Source organism: Cinclus cinclus, chromosome 4 (assembly GCF_963662255.1).
Source record: "Cinclus cinclus chromosome 4, bCinCin1.1, whole genome shotgun sequence".
Lineage (NCBI taxonomy): Eukaryota > Metazoa > Chordata > Aves > Passeriformes > Cinclidae > Cinclus > Cinclus cinclus.
Genome location: NC_085049.1, coordinates 66,300,336 through 66,322,527, shown reverse-complemented (window position 1 = coordinate 66,322,527; position 22,192 = coordinate 66,300,336). Strand labels below are relative to the sequence as shown.

The 22,192-nt window shown below is 57.6% G+C and overlaps 1 protein-coding gene across 2 annotated transcripts in view; it reads right to left on the bottom strand.

Annotated features, from left to right (window-relative positions):
• The window catches only part of SBF1 (SET binding factor 1), a 57,372-nt gene that overhangs the window by 31,624 nt on the left and 3,556 nt on the right, over positions 1–22,192 (bottom strand). The gene's annotated exons all lie outside the window — the stretch shown is intronic.

Sequence of the window (22,192 nt, the reverse complement as noted above, 5' to 3'; positions counted from 1 at the left end):
ACACAGGACAGACCCCGGCCCCTTCCACAGTGGGGGGCAGCACTGCCCACTCCAGCAGGGAACAGTAGAGATTCCAAAGGATCTCGGAGCAAACAGCTCCCAGAGCCTTCTCTGGGGGTGGGAACACTACTGGGGCAGCAGGTCTGCTCCCTCTGCAGCCAGAATTTCCTTCCCTGTGATCCCAACACAGACAGCACCCCCCACTTCCAGCTGCATTCCCTGCTCCTTATCTCCCTGCTGGCCTTTCCCAAACAACCCTGTCCAGGATTTGCTTTGGGGTTCCCAACAGCTCCTGCCTCCCCGGGGCTTTATGGAGCACTGGGAGCACTCCAAACCCTCACCTGCCCCTCAGCCCACACCATTCCAGACCCTAAATCCTGCTGTTTCCCCACGGAGCTGGCCTGGACAGCCTGGAAAAGGCTCAGCAAGGCAGGCTGTGGAACAGCCCGGGGTGACCTCAAGACACCAAGGCGGCACCAAGTGTCACAGACCTTGCCAGGCTGGGAAGGGCTCCCACACTGCCCACGTCCTTCCACAGACACAGCCGCTCCTGGATCCAGCTGGAAATCACAAATCCCAAGGATTCTGGCCCAGCCACCAAGGCAGGCAGCCCCATGATGGGGAGAGGGGCCATATTCCAGCCCCTTCCAGAGCTGCTGAGGGACACACCACATTTCCAGGGACCACCCCGGGAGCTGGGTGGTGGTCACAAAATGGGGCTGAGAAAGCAGGAGCACAAGGGAAAGGCTACTTTGGGACCACAGACATGTCCCCAGGGTCCTGCTCACCACCGGCAGCCACAGCTGGATTTAGCGGGACCAGCAGAGGAAAAAAGAAAGGGAAAGGGGCCGTTTATAGAACTAGGCTAGAAATGGAAAGGCTGGAGCCAAACTGGGAACCAAACAGCCACAGAGATTGGGTTAACAGGGATTGGGGCCAACCAGCACCTGCCTGGCCACATGCTCTGACACTACAGCCCGGCTCCCACACCACTCCCCCTGAACACAGCCCTGGGCAAAGGCAGCCTGCTCCCAGTGTCAAGGGCGGGGCTCGAGCTCCAGACAGGAAAATCCCTCGAGATCCACAGGCCAGGATTACAGCTCTGATGGCTTCAAGCTGTGCCCTCCACATCTAGCCCTGCCACGGCTTTGCTGGTGTATCTTCAGTTAAAGGGAAACGCATAGATGGTCACAAAATCCTGGAATGGTTTGAATGGGAAGAGACCCCAGACCCCCTCCAGTGCCACCCCTGCCATGGCAGGGACACCTCCCACTGTCCCAGGTGCTCCCAGCCCCAATGTCCCAGCCTGGCCTTGGGCACTGACAGGGATCCAGGGACAGCCACAGCTGCTCTGGCAATTCCAGCCCAGCCAGGAATTCCTAATTCCCAAGATCCCATCCAACCCCGCCTTCTGGCAGTGGGAAGCCATTCCCTGTGTCCTGTCCCTCCAGGCCTTGTCCCCAGACCCTCTCCAGCTCTCTGGGAGCCCCTTCAGACCCTGGCAGGAGCTCTGAGCTCTCCCTGGATCCTTCTCCTGTCCAGGTGAGCAACCCCAGCTCTCCCAGCCTGGATCCCTGGGCACTGAGGGGCTCCAGCCCTGGAGCAGCTCCAGGTGCTGTTGCTGTGTCCCCAGGGCTGGGGCAGCTCTGCAGGTGGGGTCTCACCTGGGTACAGGGGCAAGGTCCCCCCTCCCCTGTGGGATCACCATCTTCAACACAAACAAAAATCCTCCCAAGGGCTGTTGGGAACAATGGGAATCCTGACTCCTGGGGTTTTCCCAGAGCCAGGAGCTTCCACCCTTCAGCCACATCCTAATTTTAGGGACTGTCACCAACAGCCTGACTTGATGATCCTGGACACTCCTACCACTTCCCTCAGCTGCTCCTCAGCTGATCCCAGCTTTCCCACTTCCCACCATTCGGCTCCATATCAGGCTGCAGGATCGACGTGTCCCTTCCTGCCCGGGAGAGCTGGACATGCCCCATCCATTCTCCTACCATCCCAGCTGAACTCCCTGGGAAAGCTGGACATTCCTGGGAAAGCACGTGTGGCTGTGACCCTCGGTGTGCCTGTGACCCTCGGCCTCCATCCAGGCAGCTGCTGCTGCTCCGTCCTTCCTGCAGGGCTGGGAGAACACCTGGGGCAGCCCGGCCCCTCCCCGGGAAGGGCACGGGATGTTGTTGTAATACAGGAAATTCTAAATAAACCCAGAGTTAAACACGGGGCTGAGGCACGGCACCGGATGACCCCGGCTGGGAGTGCTGGCACGCCGGGAACAGCCGCAGCTCCCGACAGGGGTCACAGACACACGAGCACTGTCCCTTGCTCCCAGTGTCCCCAAAATGATGGGACAACAGGAGGTGGGCCTCAGCCCTGCACAGAGACCAGCCAGGCCTCTGTCTCTGAGCCTGGAGTGTTCCCAGACCCTGCACGAGGTGCCCACCTTCCCTGGACAGTTCCCGGGGGATTCACAGGTGGAGCATGGCAGGCCCTGCCCATCCCACGGCCAGGTCCTGCTCGGGGAAAGCCATAGGGTATGGGCAGGGAAGCAGCCCTGCAGCAGCTCCTCCAGTCCTTTCCTGAGGAGCTGGATGCCACAGAGAGAGGAGAAGGGAATTTTCACAGGGATTTGAGGCAAAGGAGCTTGTTTCTAACAAGCTCCCACCCCACACACCCAACACCCTCCACTCCCAGGTGAATGACGATGTTCCACCTCCAACACAGGACACTGGTCTGGCAGTCCCAAGGAACGAGCTCTCTGCAGGCTGGGACACAACTCCCACACCTCTGAACCTCAGAAATTTGGGATGAAATCATCCAGGGGAACCAAAGCTGGCACAGGTCACCCAAAGCAGCTGTGGCTTCCCCTAGATCCTGGCAGTGCCCAAGGCCAGGCTGGACATTGGGGCTGAGAGCACCTGGGACAGTGGGAAGTGTCTCTGCCATGGCAGGGGTGGCACTGGAGGGGCTTTGGGGTCTCTTCCCACCCAAACCATTCCACAATTCCAAGTCCTCCCCACGGGAGCCAGAACTTTTCCAGCCCTCCTTCCCCCCAGGCTCCAACCTGGACATGATGTCCAGCCAGGAGAGAGTGTGGAATCACTTTACTAACACCCAGTTACTTCAGACACCTTAAATTATTCCAGAAACATTCATTTCACACCATTAATGATTCTCCAGCTCCCCCCAGCTTCGGGGACAGCCTCATCCTTGCCTGGAAGTATCAGTGAGGCTTCCGAGAGATTTTTGCTGATGAAATTATTTATAAATTCAGTAGCTTTACAGCACCAGAAAATCCTTGGTGCTCCAAAGCCCTGCCTGGAGTCCCTGAGCAGGCACAAGGCCACACAACCTGCCAGGACCTGGAGCTGTGCCAAGGGCACTCGGAGCTGAGCTCTGATCCCAACCCAGCCTGGAGCTGCTCCAGCACAGGCAAACGAGGCCCAGCCCTGCATGGGCAGGACACTAATGGGGCTCTCAGAACGAGGCAGGACCCATGTATTCCTGGGGCAGCATCAAACAGGGATTGGGAAATGCCCCGCAAGGCCTGGGAGCAATTGCATCAACCAAAGGCAACCAAGGCAGCCTGAAGCTGTGCCAGCAACCCCTGCCCATCCCTGAAAGCACTTGAGGCCAGGCTGGACATTGGGGCTGGGAGCACCTGGGACAGTGGGAGGTGTCCCTGACATGGCAGGGGTGGCACTGGAGGGGCTCTGGGGTCCATTCCCACCCAAACCACTCTGGGACCCTCTGATCCCCCAGTCATGCTCTGTCCTACCTGTGCACAGAGTGGTGGCTCCTGCCCAGGCCAGGGGACACAGATAGAGTAGGGAGGGCACTGCAAGGTTAGCAGTGAGCACAGGGTGGGCACAGCCCCAGGGCAGGGACTGTCCCCTGTGCTGGCCCTGCTGAGGGACCCCCTGGAATCCTGGGGCAGCTCCAGGCCCCTCCCAACAGGAGAGCCCTGGAGGGGCTGGAGAGTATCCAAGGAATGGAGTTGGGAAGGGGCTAGGGGAGCTGGGAAAGGGGCTCAGCCTGGAGAAAAGGCTCAGGGGGGACCTTGTGGCTCTGCACAGCTCCCTGACAGGAGGGGACAGCCAGGGTTGTCAAGCTCCCCGGACAGAAGGAGAAGGAACAGCCTCAGGCTGGGCCAGGGGAGGCTGAGGGTGGATTTTGGGGAATTTCCTTCCTGGAATGGACTGTCCAGCCCTGGCACAGGGATGGAGTCCCCATCCCTTGAGCGATTTCAAAGCCCTGTGGAGGTGGCACTTGGGGACAGCGTGAGTGGTGGCCTCGGCCATGCTGGGAACAGTTGGATTCAATGTTCTGGGAAAGCTCTTCCAATCTGACTGACTCCATTAATCCACAATGCCAGAAGAAAACAGTCCTGTTGCCCATGGGAGCCCTGTGCAGGACATTCCCACACCAATGGAACCAGCAGGATTTGGCACCAGCAGCCGCTGCCAGCCCAGGTGTGCCAGAACCAGGGACCAAGAACCAAAGCTGCCGCCTTCAGCTGCTGGGACAAACAAACAGGGCCATGTCGGGATCAATCCTCATGAGCTGGGCCTGGGCCAGGCCGGGCTGCAGCACCTGCCCTGCACAGCACCAGAACCAGGCAGGAAACTCCGGGGACAGGAAAAGCCTGAGGGAACATGGCTCGAGGCTGCCAGGGAGCTCCCACGGCTCCCAGGCATGACATGACATGACATGACATGACATGACATCCCATCCCCAAGCCCCTGTGATCTCCTATCGTCCCTCCAGGATGCTGCATCTCCTTTCCAACACCTGCACCACAATTCTGGCATGGTTTGGGTGGGAAGGGACCCCAGAGCCTCTCCAGTGCCACCCCTGCCATGGCAGGGACACCTCCCACTGTCCCAGGTGCTCCCAGCCCCAATGTCCAGCCTGGCCTTGGGCACTGACAGGGATCCAGGGGCAGCCACAGCTGCTCTGGCAATTCCAGCCCAGCCAGGAATTCCAAATTCCCAAGATCCCATCCATCCCTGCCCTCTGGCAGTGGGAAGCCATTCCCTGTGTCCTGTCCCTCCATGCCTTGTCCCCAGTCCCTCTGCAGCTCTCCTGGAGCCCCTTTAGGGACACTGGGCACTCTGGGACAGTGGGAGGTGTCCCTCCCATGGCAGGGTGGCACTGGAGAAGCTTTAAAATCCCTTCCCACCAAACCATTCCATGATTCTGGGATGTGTCACACCAACCTGAGGACAACCAGCCCATCCTTCACCCCTCTGTTCACCAGCAACCATTACCTGAGCAGGGAGCTGGGACATTCCAGCCCTGGCCATCAGCTCCTCCTTCCCGAAGAGCAGGAATAAGGCACAGCCAGGGATGAGCCATCCCATTATCCCATTATCCCATCCAAGCCCGACTCTGCAGCCCCCTGCCCCCAAGCCCACCCAGAACAACACCCGAGTGTCTGCTGTGGGGACAAAGCAGCCTCTGTTCCCTGTTCCCCCGGGGGCACGGAGAATGCCTTTTCTATGGAGGGAACAAAGGGGTGCTTGTGGGGCTGGGGGTGGCCCCCCTGCTCCAGCCACCGCCAGGAAAGCCCACCCAGCCCAGGGCAAACACACGCTCCCTATCCCCCCTCCTGGCCACCAGCATGGGATGGGACAGCCCTGCGCTGTCACACAGGTGTTGGCAGCTCCCTGTGCCAATCCTGGCATCCCTGAAGTTGGAAAAACTCTCTGGGATCACCGAGTCCCAGCTGTGCCCCATCCCCACCTTGTCCCCAGCCCAGAGCACTCAGTGCCACCTCCAGGAATTCCCTGGACACCGCCAAAACCTCCCTGGGCAATGGAATCTCTTTTCCAGTGCTGGACAATCCTTCCCATGGAGAAATTCTTCCTGAATTGGCACTTAGTAGACCCCCCAGTGTCCCCCTCCAGATGTCCCCAAGGTCACATCCCCGCTGTGGCATGGCTGCTGTGCCCCCCAGAAGGGGACAAGCGAATGCAAAATCCCAAGGAATAACATCCCACTCATAGCTCTCTCCATGTTTTAGGGCAATCCCAAGGGACAAGGAGCTGAGGAAGGACAAAGCCCTTCCCAGACAGCAGGAACATTCCCAGGTCCCTGCAGGAGCAGGGTGACAGGGCCACCTCGGGCTTGGCCAAAGGCATTTGGAGGGGATTTAGGGCAAAAGCGTCCACAAAGTCACACCCAGAACAGCAATTCCCATCCTGAGTGCAGCTAAAAAAAGGGAAAAACTCTGGAATAAGCACCTCAGTCCGTGTTTAATGGTCACCTCAGTGATATCTGAGGACACAGGGAAGATAAGGATCACCCAGGGAAGATATGGATCAGATCCCACAGCCTGGGACACGAAGCTAGGTGAGGAAGCAAACTGTCTGCACGCAATTCCAGGCTGGAAAAACTCCATCCAGCCACGGAATGCTTCCCATGGGAGGCAAATCCCTCCAGCCCGGGGTCACTCACTGCTGGTTATAACATCCTGGAGCAGCATCAGGGGCTGCTGGCACCCGGGGGCACTCCCAGCATGGCACTTCCATGGAATTCCTTATGGAATTCAGGCTTTGGGAGGCTCTGGATGAGCCTGACAGCAACGGGGGGTTTGTAGGAAGCTGAAATGAGGCAGGGGAAGGAGGAGCCAGCGCCGATTCCTCTCAACCTAGCTCACGCCACTCCTGTCCCAGGATGTCATTATTCCTCAAACCTCTTCCTAATCCCTCTCCAACTGAGGAAAAATGTTGGAGAGAGCCATCTCCCCCTGGATGCAGCCTGGGCGCAGTGCCAAGTGCCCTGCCAGGACCTGGGGTTGCAGAATACCAGCAATCGGGAACAGAGTGAGGCTGGAAAAGCCTGTGGAATGTGGGGTTCTCTGTTCTCCCACCACCCCAGATCCTGCAGGAAGATCCACTGGGATCCTACCACACACAGCACTTTTGGTATGGCACTCAGGGAAGACCCCAGGATCCAGGAATGGTCCGTGAAGGGGGAGCAGCCCGGCATGGAATCACTGCTGTCCTGGCAGGGGACAGATCCTGTAACATTGCTGCCATCCCCACACAGCTGGGGCTGGGAGCAGGCTCGGCACAGCCCGGGTAGAGCCTGGCTGTTCCCTGACCCCGTTCCAAGGGAGAGCTGTGTTTATCTTTGGAAACACTAAGACAGAAGAGGAAGTAATTAAATTTAAAAAACCCCGCCTGCTTCCAAGAGCTGGGCGCAGGAAAGCGCTGTGAGCCTGGAGAGCTCCTGGCAGCAGGACATGGACACAGCCCTGCAGCTGCTACTGCTCCGCCTGCACGGCTGGGCCAGCAAGTTATTCCATAAATCCCTGAGGGGACACGGCCCCACAATCCCCAAAACCACCTCGAAGCACTACCCACACAGGGCAGGAGCCACAGGTCTCTCTGGAGGAGCCCTCCAGGAAAACTGGGAGCTGTGAGGGCCCAGGAGCTGCTTTAAGGGAATCCCAGGTGACCTCTGAAGGTCCCGTTGGACCTCAAATCCTCTGGGATTCTATCAAGAGCAGCCAGGTGACAGTGACACCTGGCTGGGGGGACAATGTGCAAGAGGGGCTCCCGGAGAGCTGGAGAGGGACTGGGGACAAGGCATGGAGGGACAGGACACAGGGAATGGCTTCCCACTGCCAGAGGGCAGGGATGGATGGGATCTTGGGAATTTGGAATTCCTGGCTGGGCTGGAATTGCCAGAGCAGCTGTGGCTGCCCCTGGATCCCTGTCAGTGCCCAAGGCCAGGCTGGACATTGGGGCTGGGAGCACCTTGGACAGTGGAAGGTGTCACTGCCATGGCAGGGGTGGCACTGGAGAGGCTCTGGGGTCCCTTCCCACTCAAACCATTCCAGGATTCCCTGGTTCCATGATCTGGAGCCAGGTGGGAGCTGTGGCTCAGTTCCCCCAGGAGCAGGATCCCTGTGTCCATTGGGAGTGTGGGCCTGTGGCCAGAGCTGCTAAAAGTGTTTTGGGGAGGAACCTCTGCTATTTTTACCTTTTTTTTTATTTTATGCCAAATTCCAGCTGCTTCCCAGGAGAGCCATTTGCTGCTCCACTGGCACCCCAGGTGATAATTATGGGGTTGCCAACATTTACCCATGGCCTAAAAACAGCCCTGGCTCCTTTCATGGCCCCTCCTACCTTGCGGGAAAAAGATGCAGGAATTACAAAATGGTTTGGGATATAAGGGACCACAAAGCCCCTCCAGTGCCACCCCTGCCATGGCAGGGACACCTCCCACTGTCCCAGGTGCTCCCAGCCCCAATGTCCAGCCTGGCCTTGGGCACTGACAGGGATCCAGGGACAGCCACAGCTGCTCTGGCAATTCCAGCCCAGCCAGGAATTCCAAATTCCAGCCCAAGATCCCATCCATCCCTGCCCTCTGGCAGTGGGAAGCCATTCCCTGTGTCCTGTCCCTCCATGCCTTGTCCCCAGTCCCTCTGCAGCTCTCCTGGAGCCCCTTGAGGCCCTGGCAGGGGCTCTGAGCTCTCCCTGGATCCTTCTCCTCTCCAGATGAACATTCCTACCTCTCCAGAGCAGATCTGTTCCCAGCTGGCAAAGGGCACAGAGGGACAGTGGGACAGGATCCAGCCGCAGAGCAGCTTCAAACTCCAGGACAAAAGCCCTCAGTGCCAGCCCCTGTCCTGTCCGTGCTGGGCAATTCCCTGCAGAGCAGCCAACAACAGAGGGAAACCCCAAACCCAAATCCTCACCAGAGCTGCTCCTGACAGATCACTCCCAGGTGCCAAAGTCCCTCCCTGCTCCGTGATGCCAGGGCACAGGGAATGATCCAAGCCCTGCCTTGGTTTGTCTTGACCCTGCAGGGATCATGTCCACCCAGCCTCTGCCAGCATCAACATCTCCTACGAGGGGAAAATGAGCTTTTTGTTCCCTGTGTCCCACACGAGGCTGGAGCTGTCACCAGAGCATGGCATGCCTGGGGTGGGGGGGACAGTGAAAAGAACAAGTGGGGAGGAATGGAGAAGTGGGAATTGGGTCAGGTTCCACAGGAGCCTCAGCTGGGCTGGGCAGTGCCAGATCCACCAGAACCGAAATGGGAGGAAATGTCCCATCAATATGGGAAGTTCAAGAAATCTTCAGGAACGCCACTGACCATGCCCCCAAGTGCCACCTCCACAGGGTTCTGAAATCCCAACAGGGATGGGCACTCCAAACCTCCCTGGGCAGCTGCACCAGGGCTGAACAGCCCTTCCCAGGGGGAAAATACCCTAAAATCCACCCAGACCCTCCCCTGGCCCAGCCTGAGACCATTCCCGCTCTTCTTGTCCCTGTTCCCTGGGAGCAGAGCCAAACCCCCCCTCCTGTCAGGGAGTTGTGCAGAGCCACAAGGTCCCCCCTGAGCCTCCTCTTCTCCAGGCTGAGCCTCTTTACCAGATTCCCCCAGCCCCTTCCCTTCTCCCTGTGCCACTCCTCTCAGAATCTGTGCTGCGGAAGAAAATCCCCTCCATGAGGGAGAGCCCTCCCCTGGGATCTGACTCCTCTGGTGCTGCAGGAACAGCAGAGGGTGTGGGAGGAGGGAGAGACTGAAGCCAAGGGGAACTGAAACTCCACTGACCACACACTGTTCTGAGATGGGGAAGTGACCCATTTCTGGAGCCCTCAGCTTCCTCAGCGGCATTTCCCAGAGAAACAGGGAGGTTTCTGAAGCAGGTACAGCTCCCATGGAGCACCAGCAGTCCCAGAGCCCTGCTCTGCCCAGGCTTAGGAATGCTAATGCCTGCTCCCCCCAAACACCACAGCACACGACCCCAGAGGATCCCAGTCCTGCCCCAGTGACCTGGAGCAGCTCCTCACCTCTAACCCTTGGGAATGGAAGCATCGGGGAGTGCTGCCAACTCTGAGATCTGCCAGGAGATTATCTGGATTAGCACATTCCCAGCAGCTCCTGCTACTGCTCCCAATGGACCCCACCAACACCCAGGTGCCCCAAACTACCCACATGGGTTGTCTGGGACAGGCTGGGAGTCAAACCCAGATGCCTCAGCAGACAGAGGGTGCTGGGCACTGCCAGGCTCTCCAGGGAATGGGCATGACCCCAGAGCTCCAGGAATGTTTGGAAAGCACTGCCAGGGGTGCACAGGCTGGGATTGTTGGGGGGCCAGGAGCTGGATCCATGATCCCTGTGGGGCCCTTCCAGCTTAGGATGTTCCACGGTTCAAGGTGCCACCTGCAGACCTGTCCCTGGACCTGCTCCCAGCCTGACCCTGCTGCTGACACTGCTCGGGTCTGGCTGGACCAGAACTGGACCCACCAATGCCGGGTCAGCTCCTGGAGATCAGGAGCCCTTCCCAGCTTATCCCAGGGGTTTGAGCTGGAGAGTTCATTTAGATGGGATACTGGGAAGAAATCAATACAAAACACAACTCGAAATTCCCTGTTTCACTGGAAAGTCCTGGAGAATTCAGACAAGGGGAGAGAGACTGGGGACCAGGCATGGAGGGACAGAACACAGGGAATGGCTTCCCACTGCCAGAAGGCAGGGATGGATGGGATCTTGGGCTGGAATTGCCAGAGCAGCTGTGGCTGTCCCTGGATCCCTGTCAATGCCCAAGGCCAGTCTGGACACTGGGGCTGGGAGCACCTGGGACAGTGGGAGGTGTCCCTGCCATGGCAGGGGTGGCACCGGAGGGGCTCTGGGGTCCCTTCCCACCCAACCATTCCATGATTCCCTGACCCCAAGGCACACTGACACCTGAGCCAGAACCGAGGCTCTGTTTGATGGGAAGGGCTGGGAAATGCAGCCTCCATGGGATCCTTCCCAGAAGGAAACACAGTTCTGCTCCTCCACCCAAAGCCAACACAGCAGGGCAGGGGCTGGGTCCTCAAGCACCAGGGAGCTGCCCTGGAAGGAATCGTGGGATCAGAGCACAAGGCTGGAAGGGGTTCCATGAGACTTGAGGAGCTCTTCTATCTCCACCAGCCTAAAATCCCCCATTTCCCAAAAGAACTCAACTGAAATCCTTGGATCTCTTTGACTTTGAGGAAGACAGAAAAGTCCCGCTGGAGTTTGGAAGATGAATTTGGAAGATGATATTGTGTGGAACAGAGGAGAATCCAGCTGGAGCGCTCCTCACAGATGTGCCTGGCACATTCCACACATGGAGCTTCCAAGCCTTGGAACCACAGACCTGAGAGAGCACACATATATCTCTGCTGCTGCTCTGCAAGTAAAACTGAGAATTGTGGAATCCTGGAATGGTTTGGGTGGGAAGGGACCCCAAAGCCCCTCCAGTGCCACCCCTGCCATGGCAGGGACACCTCCCACTGTCCAAGGTGTTTGGCCACAGCCACCCCTCTGCCCCAAACAGCTTCACTTCCCCCACAGCAAAACCTTGATTTCCCAGAAAAGAATAGAAACACTTCGCATTTGAGCTAAATAAATCCCATCTCTGGCATAGGTTTAGGTTTTCCCAAACCCTCAACAAGTGACTGACCCCCCGTTCAGCCAAACGCAGGAAAAACATCTTGGTGTTTACCAAGCTGGACAAAAAAACAACTCTTGAAGCATTCAAGATTAAAATAAACAACCCCAAACCAGCCAGACAACACATGAGGGGTAACACCAAGTCAGACATGGGGCAAATGTCAGGGAAAAACGAGCCACAAACTACTGGAAAAAAAAGATAAATTTGACAGAAACATCAAAAATTCAAATGTTTTCTCCAACATCAGCTTGGATTTTCAGGGATACTAAGTGATGTCAGTGCTGACCCTGCTCTCCCGGGGATTTCCAGACACAGCAGTCCCAGCAAAAAACACCTAAAACCCCCAAAACCACGGGCTCAGGGCCAGAAAACAGTGCAAACATACCATAAACATCCCAAACTTGGACATGGATTGAGGATCAAGGCTGGTTTGGACGCAGAGCTTTGAGGGGAGGATGAGAGGGACCACCCCCCACCGCCACATTGCCCCATCCCAGAGCAGAAGTGACATTCCCAGAGCCAGGCAGGCCCTTAGGATAATCCCTGGGATAAATCCAGGGCTGGATAAATCCCACAGACACACCTCAGGCCTGCTCGGGAGCGCTAGAAGCAGGGAGCAATCCCAGTGTGAGCATAAAGGGAATGGGAATCCACCACTGACCCCAAAAGGCTGCAGTCCCAAGAAGATTTTGGGGCGATGTGGGTCCGGACAGAGGCACAGCACTGCGTCCAGGGGTTCTAGGTGGACACCAGAGGGAGGGAGGACATGGAGGCTCCTGTTGGGAATATCTGTGACAACTGGAAAGTGGGGGAAAATGCCTGAAATTGGAGCTGAATTTGTCCAGAATGAGACAAGGAGCACTAGAACTGCATTGGATAAGCCCAGCACCTCACATTCCCTCCATCCCAAACTGGAGCAGGAGCTAGCATGAGTCCAGCACCTCCCATCTCAGCCATCCCAGACTGGAGCAGGAGCTGGGATGAACCCACCCCCTCCCTGTCCCTTGCTCCAGACCCAGGCAGAAGAGTCACCATTTTCCATCAAATATTTCTGGGAAAAGATCCAAGAGCTGCGAGTAGTTTCTGACTCTCCCTTCTCCTCCACAGCCCCTTCCTCACCCTCCTTTTGCCCAAAGCCAGGGCCAGGAGATGGGATTTGGCCTTTGGGGTGGTGCACGGTGACATTCCCACCTTGTCCCCCTTCTTCTGTCACTCCCTTCCAGCCACCCCAGCACTTGGAAAATTCCACGAACCCCAAAGGCCTCATGGGCTGGGATGAGGCAGCAGAGCCAAGGAAAATAATGTGCAATAATCCCATTGAAACGATTTCAGGGATAGGGAATGGGACAGCTGTAAGAGGGAAGCCATTCCCTGTGTCCTGTTCCTCCACACCTTGTCCCCAGTCCCTCTGCAGCTCTCCTGGTGCCCCCTTAGGCCCTGGAAGGGTCTCTAAGCTCTCCCTGGAGCATTTCCTTCTCCAGGGGAACACCCCCAGCTCTCCCAGCCTGGCTAGTGACACTGCCACTGTCCCTCAGAAAAGCTCTGAACAGCTCAGGAGGAATTATCCCAGGTTATCCCAGCAATTCCTGTGGGCCAAAGCCTCAGCTCTGCTCCCTGTACTGGTACCTGGTGCTGCAGGAATGGTCCCTGAACAGAACTTGGCACCTTCAGGCGCCTGGGTCCTTCCTGAGTCTGAAGCAACAGAGAGCCAGCAGAACTCCTGGACATTGCCAGGGAGCTCTGGGAAGGGTCTGGAGCCCCAGGAGGAACTGGAGGAGCTGGAAAGGGGCTCAGCCAGGAGAAAAGGAGGTTCAGGGGTCAACCTGTGGCTCTGCACAACTCCCTGACAGGAGGGGACAGCCAGGGGGGGATTTGGGATCTGCTCCCAGGGAACAGGGACAGGAACAGAGGGAATGGCCTCAGGCTGGGCCAGGGGAGCCTCAGGGTGGGCATCAGCAGGAATTTCTCCATGGAAAGGGTGGTCAGGGACTGAAGCTGCCCAGGGAGGTTTGGAGTGCCCATCCCTGCAGGGACTTAAAATCCATGTGGATGTGGCACTTGGGGACAGTGGTGGCCTTGGCAGTGCTAGGAACGGTTTGACTCGATGGGCACTGAGGGATTTTCCACCCCAAACAATTCCATGATTCAATTAAAAACACCCAACGAAACAGAGGAACACAAGAGCTGCTCATGGGGGGCAGTGGAGCAGCAGCTGCAGTCAGATGAGCTCCTCACACACAGGTACAAACCTGCCCAGCTGCTGACCCCCCCATGAACAATGCCACCCAGCCCTCAGCACATCCCGAGGTCCCCTTTCCCCCTTCCCTGGCTTTTTTTGGAGCTCCAGCATCCCGGGAGAGCTGGAGAGGGGCTAGGCTGGAATTCCCTGTGGCTGCCCCTGGATCCCTGTCAGTGCCCAAGGCCAGGCTGGACACTGGGGCTGGGAGCACCTGGGACAGTGGGAGGTGTCCCTGCCATGGCAGGGGTGGCACTGGAGGGGCTCTGGGGTCCCTTCCCATTCAAACCATTCCGGGATTCCATGTCACTGTTCTGTGACCACGGCAGTGTCCTGTCCTCTCCTGGGGGTCCCTGTCAGGGGCTGACCCCATCCCCCACCCCCTCCAGCCCCATCTCAGCCAAGAAACCCTGGTAAATCCCAGGATTTACTTGGAGCCCAGCAGTCTCCATCTGGCAGAAAGCCGTGAATACCACAGCAGCCTTGCCCAGGATGGGACAAGTCTTCCAGGCTGGCACTGTACCCAGGACATCTCAGCAAGTCCCCAGGTCCCTCCTCACCCCTGGCTCTGGGCAGGACACACTCCCTTCCCTCCCTTCCCACTCTGGGAATTCTGTCCTGTCCCCATCCATCCTTCCCCATCCGTTTGAGGCTCCCCACCGTGCCAGGTGTACTGGCAGCTGCTCTGGCCTGCAGCATTCCCAGGAACCCCAGGTATTTGGGGTAAAAGCCTTAACAAGGATGCGTCCAGTTCCATGGACTGACAGCACCAGAGGAAACTGGGACTGCTTTGAGGCAGGTGGGGCTGTTTGGTTTTTGGGTTTTTTTTGTTTGTTCTTGTAACTCCACAAGGATATAGATCCTCCTGGAGCTGCATCCAGGGATGCAGACTGGAATGTCACCTCTCAGAATGTCACCGCTCAAAGTGGAACTGCCTCTTTGGTCAGGACATCAGGGTCACATCCCTGCAAGCGCCATCCCATCTCCAGCCCTACATCCCTGAAACCCCAACCCATCTCCAGTCCAGCATCCCTGCAGCACCATCCCATCTTCACCCCACGTTCCCTGCAGCCTCATCCCATCTCCCATCCCATCTCCAGCCCCACATCCCAGCAGATCCCATCTCCCCTCTCCAGCCCCACATCCCTGCAGGCCCCATCCCATCTCCAGCCCCATATCCCATCTCCCCATGGAGACCTCCACCCCCTTTCCTGCACCACCACACCCTCTCCACTTTCCCTCCTCGGACGGTTCCTTCTCCCACTCCCTGCAGACTCACAAACACTTTTCACGAGGTGTGAAGGAGAATTTTCCCCTTTTATGGTGAAAGGCAGCAAATCCCAGCTGGGGGGGCTGCCCCCAGCCCCATTTCTCCCCCCACACCCCACCACCGTCCCTGGGATGGCTCCCACAGCTCCCAGCTGCTCCCCCTGCGCTTCCTACGGGCTCAACAGATTTCTCCCAGGATGACTCAGAGGATCCCAGCCCTGTGCCTGTCTCATGACTTCACCCGGCAGGCTCCAGGCTGGATTTCTGGAGCCTACCGATTCATCCCACGTGCCGGCTGGGCTGGGATGACAGATCACATTCCTCCTGGCCTGCCTGGCCTGGGATCACATTCCTCCTGTCCTGCCTGGCCTGCTGCCACCTGCGTATCTCACGGCCAGGAGGAACGGCTGGCACACGTCACGGATGCTCAGAAAAAAAAGGAGCTGCTTTTTCTTGGGAGAAAAAAAACTTCCCTGACAAGGCCAGGATTGCAATCAGGGAATCCTGGAATGGTTTGGGTGGGAAGGGACCCCAAATCCCCTCCAGTGCCACCCCTGCCATGGCAGGGACACCTCTCACTGTCCCAGCCCAAATGTCCAGCCTGGCCTTGGAGACTGCCAGGGATGGGGATGAAGGAAGTAGCTCCAGCAGCTCTTGGAGCTGCTCCTTGAAACCAGACCTGGATCCCAAACGCAGCAAACCTCAAGTTCTGCACCAGAATGAAACAAAAGTACAAAACCCCAGTGCCCTCGATGGAGTTCCCAACAGATCCAACACTTGTGAAAGGTCCTCGTATAAAACCAGAGTTGCCAAGGAAAGCTCAGGTCAGAGGGAGAATCCCGAAGAAAATCCACATTCCCTCCCTCCATCTTAATGATGGTGAGGTGACTGCACTGCTGGGACTTAGGGGCTTAAAGGGAAAACAGGGATGCCACAAAGAATGGGAAGAATGTGGATGCAGTTTGTGTGTGACAGCAGTGAAGCAGCCGCCAAACATGGCCCAAACCCATCCAAAGGGTGGGGAGAGAAAACATTGAGTGAAAACACGATCTGAGTCAGGAGAGCCGAGAAGAACTCAGAGAAGGAGGAAGAAGTTTAAAGGATGGCGAAAGCCCCCAGGAGAGCCCCACTCTGCTGAGAGAAGCAGGTCAGGAGAGGCAGGCAATGGCTCGGGGACACCCAGGGCTGTCTACAGTGCCACTGTACCCCTGCTCTGGTGGCATGTCACCAGGACAGCGCTGTGGTCACCTGGAGAGGGACTTGGGACAGGGGGGAACAGTTTCCACTGCCAGATGGAATTAGATGGGATATCAGGAAGAAACCTTGGGCTGTGAGGGTGCTGAGGCACTGCCACACTGTGCCAGGGCTGGAGCACCCTTCCCATGGGGAAATCCCTCCTGGTGTCCACCCTGAGCCTCCCCTGAGGCCATTCCCTCTCCTCCTGTCCCTGTTCCCACCTGGATCCACCCTCCTGTCAGGGAGCTGTAGAAAATCACCTTCCTGGGCTTTCCAAACACCTCTGAAGGAAGTCCCAGTAGGAAACCACCTCCCTGGGTTTTCCAAACATCTCTGCAGGAATTCCCAGCCCTGGGAACACCTGACACATGCCCAGCCAGAGCTGAGAGCCAGACAATTCCTGCAGGAATCCAGAGCTGAGACCTTCTCCTGCACACAATTCCTGCAGGAATCAGCCAGGCTCTCACTGCTCCCTGACCAATCAGCTTGGCACTGTCTAACCTCCTTCCTGCCCAGGGCTGCTGAGCTCACCTTCATCCTATACAGGAGCTTATCCCTGTCCTTCCCAATCACCTGCCTGTGCTGAGGGAGCCCAGCTGCTGCTCACTGGGCTCATCTCGTGTGAAGCCACCAGAGCTTGACCACAGCTCTGCTCACCCTGCAGGAGCTGGGTGAGGCTGAAGCCAGTGATAGTCCTCAGCTGGACCCTGACAGAGCTGCTGTGTTTGAGGGAGAGCAGGGTCATGTCCCCAGAGCCCTGCCCAGGGACAGCCAGGCAATACCTGCCCCTGCTTCCAGCTCCTTTCCTCCCCTTGGAGAGCTCGTTGACAGCTTTTCCTGCTGAGGGATATCAAAGTTGGCAGGTGAAGGTGCACATGAACAGCCAGCTGGCACTTCCCAATGCCTGGCTAGGCATCCTGACGGGAACTTGCTGCAGGGCTGGGACTGCAGGTGTCTCAAGAAACACAAATACCAGGGCAAGGTCCTAAATCCAGGGCAGAGGCTTTTCCCACGTAAAGGAGCAACATGATGGCAGCTTCGGAGCAGAGCTGACTTGGAATAAGGGAATTGTTTGGGTTGGAAAAGCATCAGGTCTGACCATTTCCAGCACTGCCGAGGCTACCACTGACCCTGTCCCCAAGTGACTCCACCCCTGCCAGGGCTGAACAGCCCTTCCCAGGGGGAAAATTCCCCAAAATCCACCCTGAGCCTCCCCTGGCCCAGCCTGAGGCTGTTCCCTCTCCTCCTGTCCCTGTTCCCTGGGAGCAGAGCCCAACCCACCCGGCTGTCCCCTCCTGTCAGGGAGTTGTGCAGAGCCACAGGGTCCTCGTTGAGCCTCCTTTTCTCCAAGCTGAGCCCATTTCCCAGCTCCCCCAGCCTCTCCTGGGGCTCCAGCCCCTTCCCAGCACCAATCCCAGCCCTGGACAGGAGCACTGTGAGCTTTGGGAGGGACAAAGTGCAGGAGGCCACTGTCACTGTTGCCGTGGATGCAGAGCCAAGCCCCTGAGAGCATGCGGGATCAGAGCAGCACATCCCCAGTCCCGCCCTGGGGAGGGTGTGACAGTGACAGTGACAGGACACAAGTGGCCTTATCTGGGCCATCAGCAGAGCCCCGGCTGGGGCAGGAAGGTGCTGCAGAGCTCAGGCAGAAGCTGCTTTGCTGCACTTCCTGCAGCTGCCCACAGAAATACCTCAGCTGCACGCACACACACACCACATTGGGCTCTTCCACCCCAAAATCTCCCTGTTGCTGCTGCCACATCTCCATCAGACAGCTCAGACACACAAAAACAACGTGCAAGGCTCTGCGGATCCCAGCCACCAGCTGCTCCCTGCCAGGAGACACGTGGCACTCCACGAACAAAAACGTCTGGAATTGGTGCAGAAGGAGACAGAAGGAGACAGAGGGAGGGCCCTCACTGCTGCCCCGACCCCCATCCACTGCCTGCCCCTAAACTACTCCCCTTCCAGAGGGTCCCACCAGTCCCCAAAGATCCTCTGAGAGGGTCCCAGCAGCCCCCAAACCCTCCCACAGGGTCCCAACATTCACCAAACTCCCCCAGAGGGACCCAGCAGCCCCCAAGCCAGGGGTCCTACAGGGTCCCACCAGTCCCCAAATCACCCCACAGGATGCCATCAGTCCCCAAGGACCCTGTCACACGGTCCCACCAGTCACCAAATCCGTTCTCAGGATCCCATCAGTCCCCAAGCTCCCCCAGACTGTCCCACCAGTCCCAAAGGACCCTCTGAGAGGGTCCCAGCAGCCCCCAAACCCTCTGGGCCTCCCCTGGCACCAGGTGCCACCCCAGAAGGGAGGAACGCTCTCCGGATATGGGAAGGAACATTCCCAGGAGCAGGAATTCCCTGCCCCGAGGCCCGCAGGCTCCCCAGCTCCACTTGGACACAAGAGCAGCATTTAGTGGTCAGGAGCTCCGGAGCCACAGAAGGAACAGAGCAGCCCTGGAGGCGTCACGGCCTCGATCCTGGAGAGAACTGTGAGAAAAGCTCCTCCAGATACCTCCGATCCCTCTGGATCACCCTGCTCCCCCCGGGTGTCACAAGGAACCAAACCAAAGGGGTTTTCGGGGTTAACTCCTCCCCTGCAGCGTTCCAAGAGGGGTTTGTTTGTGGTTTTAGCACCCATAAAACCACAGCTGCTGCTCCAGCCCAGCACCGGGAATGGGAAAAGGGAGAGGCTGCAAGGAAAGGCTTCAGATTCAGGGAATAACACGAGCTGGGGTGAGAGAGACCAGAGAGAAAAATGCTAAATCCTCACTGGCAGCGAACAAAGCAGCACCAAAAAAATGGAGCAAGGATCTGGGTACAACAGCTGGGTTAGAGCTGTGCGCCCACCTCACCTTCAGCCACCTTCCCAAAGGGACTGCAACACTCTAAGGAATACTGGGCACCCTCCCTGGTCACAGCAGCAGGGAATTCTGGCAAGGAAACCCAGCTGGACACAGGAATGTGTGAATGTGTGGAAAGGCAGAGAAATGAGCAGCCGAAAGCTGCAGCTCTGAATTCCCTGCTCAGGTGCTACTCCAGGTCCAGCCTGACCCATCCCACACCAATAATAATAGGGTCGGTTCCAACATGGAAACATGGAAAAGGAGGGGCTGGAGAATGTCCAGGGAAGAGAGCTGGAGCCCCGGGAAGGGCTGAGGGAGCTGGAAAGGGGCTCAGCCAGGAGAAAAGGAGGTTCAGGGGTCAACCTGTGGCTCTGCACAACTCCCTGACAGGAGGGGACAGCCAGGGGGGGATTTGGGATCTGCTCCCAGGGAACAGGGACAGGAACAGAGGGAACAGCCTCAGGCTGGGCCAGGGGAGCCTCAGGGTGGGCATCAGCAGGAATTTCTCCATGGAAAGGGTGGTCAGGGATTGGAGCTGCCCAGGGTGGTTTGGAGTGCCCTTCCCTGCAGGGATTTAAAATCCATGTGGATGTGGCACTTCGTCAGTGGTGGCCTTGGCAGCACTGGGAATGGATGACCTCCGAAAAGTTTTATAACCTAAACAACTCCATGATTCCAAGATGAACCTCTCCCCATCCACAAACACCTCGCTGGAGCTGGAGGAGCTCAGGCCCAGCCCTGGAACTGCCCAGGGACAGCTCTGACCCTGACACTGTCACTGTCCCACTCTGACTCCCACAGCCCACAGACTTGCTCCTCCTGGGGAGAACTTCCAAGGGAAGGACACAAGGATTAATGGAGCAGCTGGGATCAGAAACACTGCAGTTCCCAGGCTGGATGCAGCTGGAAGCTGTGGGGGCTGGCGGGAGGGGCAATCCATTCCAGAGGCAGCCAGTGCCTGCACTTGGAATCACAGAATACTGGAATGGTCTGTCTGGGAAAGGACCTTAAACGTCACTCAGTGCCACCCCTGCCATGGCAGGGACACCTCCCACTGTCCCAGGTGCTCCCAGCCCCAATGTCCAGCCTGGCCTTGGGTACTGACAGGGATCCAGGGACAGCCACAGCTGCTCTGGCAATTGCAGCCCAGCCAGGAATTCCTAATTCCCAAGATCCCATCCATCCCTGCCCTCTGGCAGTGGAAGCCATCCCTTTTGTCCTGTCCCTCCATGCCTTGTCCCCAGTCCTTCTGCAGCTCTCCTGGAGCTCCTTTAGGCCCTGGCAGGGGCTCTGAGCTCTCCCTGGATCCTTCTCCTGTCCAGATGAGCAACCCCAGCTCTCCCAGCCTGGATCCCTGGGCACAGAGGGGCTCCAGCCCTGGAGCAGCTCCGGGGCCTCTCTGGATTTGCCCCTCTCACATCCCACCTTTCCCACAGCTGGGCACGTGGCCGGGAACGGCTCTGCACGAGGCAGGGCCATTCCCAGCCTCTCTTTCCCGGTGCAAATATTGACCCAGCAAACAGCTCCAAACTGCTGCCAGCCCAGGAGCTTTTCTATGGCCGGGATTGGGCTGGACACTCCCAGAACCCAGCTGAGTCAAACCTTGAGTCACTCAGCCACCACCGCACGACAAAGTGACAGGGATAGAGTGACAAGAGAGCCAAACCCAACCCAAAACACGGCTGGGACAGCAGCAGGATGAGCCCTGAGAGCACTAGCCTGGCTTTTGGATGCACTTCAGCTTATCCTACTGGGAACAAGTTCCAGGAGCACCTCAGGAAGGGCAGGATGTGTCAACCCTCACAAAGACACCCCAAAACCTACCCCAAACACCTCATGGAAAGAGGCAGCTTCCTCCTGTCATCCCCTGGGCCACTCACAGAGCCACCGAGAAACCACAGGGACTTCCCAAGGCCTCCAAGCAGCGTCGGCTTCCTCCACAGCCAGCACAACCCCCACAGACAGCAGGGATCAGTGAGGCATGGGCTACATGGGAAGGGACCTTGTCAAGGGCAGGGACACCTCCCACTGTCCCAGGTGCTCCCAGCCCCAATGTCCAGCCTGGCCTTGGGCACTGACAGGGATCCAGGGGCAGCCACAGCTGCTCTGGCAATTCCAGCCCAGCCAGGAATTCCTAATTCCCAAGATCCCATCCAGCCCTGCCTTCTGGCAGTGGGAAGCCATTCCTTGTGTCCTGTCCCTCCATGCCTTGTCCCCAGTCCCTCTGCAGCTCTCCTGGAGCCCCTTTAGGCCCCAGAAGCTGCTGAATGCCCTGGATTGCTGGCAGAGGTGAAGCAGGTCTGGAGGCCTGGACTTTAAACTCTTTGAACCCAGAATTTAAACTCTGGCAGCTTAAACCCCCTGGGAAATCCCAAATCCATCCCCAGCTGGGTCTGGGCTCCCATCATCCAGGCCATGCCTATCCAGGGCTCCCAATCCAGAACCTCCAGATTGCTTCAGCCACACGGATTGGAATTGAGCTGTCATGAACTCCCAGGGCATGTGGGATGCACAGAGAAAACCACTCAGATCCCGAGGTAAAACCAGGCACAGTCCCAGCTCTGGTAAATTCTCATTCCCAGGTAAAACCAAGCACAATCCCAGCTCTGGGAAATTGTTAATCCTAGGAAAAAACAGGCACAATCCCGGCTCTGGGAGTTGTCATTCCCAGGTAAAACCAGGCACAATCCCAGCTCTGGGAAATTGTTAATCCTAAGTAAAACCAGGCACAATCCCAGCTAAAAGCAGGCACAACCCCAGCTCTGGTAAACTGTCATTCCTAAGTAAAACCAGGCATAATCCCAGCTCTGGGATGCTGTCATTCCCAGGTAAAACCAGACAATCACTGGGAAGTTGTCATCCATCGGCAGTGATGGGAAGAGCCCAGAGAATAAAACCAATCCATTTACAGGAAATAATGTGAGCAATCAGTGCACAATAAAACAGACACTGGCATGGAAGGATGTGATTCCCACTACCAGGAGCATTCCTTGGAGCCCCTGTCCCACACAGCCCCATGGAGTGGGCTGGGTGCCTGACACAGTGGGGGGACACGGGGACACCGTACCAGGCAGGTATGTATCCATACTCTGCATTCCTGGACACACTGCCCACAGCTCCACAAACCAGGAAAAGCATCTGGATGTCTGCCTGGATCAT